Consider the following 1,573-nt stretch of genomic DNA (forward strand, 5'->3'; position numbering starts at 1 on the left):
GCTTAAATGAATACATTCAGATCTGCCGGGATATTGATGGGCACTTAATTCGGGGCCAGGTGATTGCCACTGCCAGGGCGAGGACCCCGGACAACTGAGGATAAAATCTACTTTAACTGTGGTACCCTAAACATAAAATGTCCACAGCTCCGCCAGACCAGGAAAGTGCCCACAGTGTAAAAGGGGGGCCCATTGGACAGATGGATGTTACACACCTGCCCGCCGCAGGGAAACTTAAGTTTGTCCGTGTATCAGTAGACACCTTTTCAGGAGTAATTTTCACATCCTTGCATTCGGGAGAACGAGCAAAAGATGCCATTGCACACTGCCTATTGGCTTTTGCCTGTATGGGCAAACCTGAGGTTATTAAGACAGATAATGGGTGTGGTGTGTACTGGTTAGTTTTTTTGTCTGTTTTTGTTTTGTTTTGTTTTTTGTCAACTTGATACAAGCTAGGGTCATTTGGGAAGAGCTATCTTCAAATGAGAAAATGCCTCTATCAGATTAGCCCGCAGGCAATTCTTATAGGGGCATTTTCTTGGTTAATGATTGATAGAGAGGACCCAGCTCCCCGTGGGCCGGGAGGACTTTTAACAAGGTTTTCAAAAGCTGCTGAGGTCAGGCAATTGGTGGCAGAGTCAGATCCTCTTTAGGAAGACCCCATGAGCCCGACATAGGGCTGTGAAAGGAAGCCTCACTCAGGATGTCAGAGAGCCAGGACTGTGGGGTGTTCACTGAGGAAAGCTGTTGCAGAGAAAATGGAGAAAGTCAACATACACGCATCAGGTGTACATATAAAGTGGGAATAAACGACTACAGAAAATTAAAATGGTCAACAGACCTGAGTGGTAGAATTCAACTTTATTGTCTTTATCTTGTCTGTAGTCCCTAACTTTCTACAGCTACAACGGTCTGAAATTCCCCAGTGTCACGGGAACATATATCTAAGCGCTTATCAATTTGAGCACTTCTCTCTGGTCTAGAAGGCTCTAAAATAACAAGTCACGTAGTAAACAAACGCCAGACTTGAAGTGGCCTGCAGTCTCCTGCATCCCAACTCTGCCTTGCTCTTTCCATCTTAACTGTCCTGGGCTCTTCCTACCTTCTGGATTCTGAAGATGACTTCTGAGCAGGGATGTGGGAGTGGAACACATCCCAAGCTTTGGGAAGGCAGCGGTGTAACCAACCCCTCCTACTGAGAAAGCGCTGGTGACTGAGGTCCCCAACCACGCATCGCTAAATGTGCTTCTAGCTGACTCTGCCGTTGTCTTTCATCTTCTACGTGGAACCTCACGGAACTGAGAAAGGCTCGACGGGGCTCGCTGGGGCAGGAAGCGCCACAGGGGACGCCGTGCGACTCCGCGGTCCAGTGTCCTCCCAGGAACGGCCTCCGAGGGCTGGGGCCCGGGAACCTGCCCGGTGACTCGGACGCCCCGTCAGGGCTGAGAGCCGGGGCTCGTCGCAGCCTGACGTCCCCGGACCCAGTCCGCGACCGCCTCCGCCGCCCCGGGCGAGCACGGAGCCAGCAGCCTTCAGAGAGCCTCCCGCAGCCCGGAGCCCGCGGCGGGTTACG

This window comes from Alexandromys fortis, unplaced genomic scaffold, assembly GCF_014885135.2.
Source record: "Alexandromys fortis isolate MF-2015 unplaced genomic scaffold, M_Fortis_MF-2015_v1.1 scaffold_300, whole genome shotgun sequence".
NCBI lineage: Eukaryota > Metazoa > Chordata > Mammalia > Rodentia > Cricetidae > Alexandromys > Alexandromys fortis.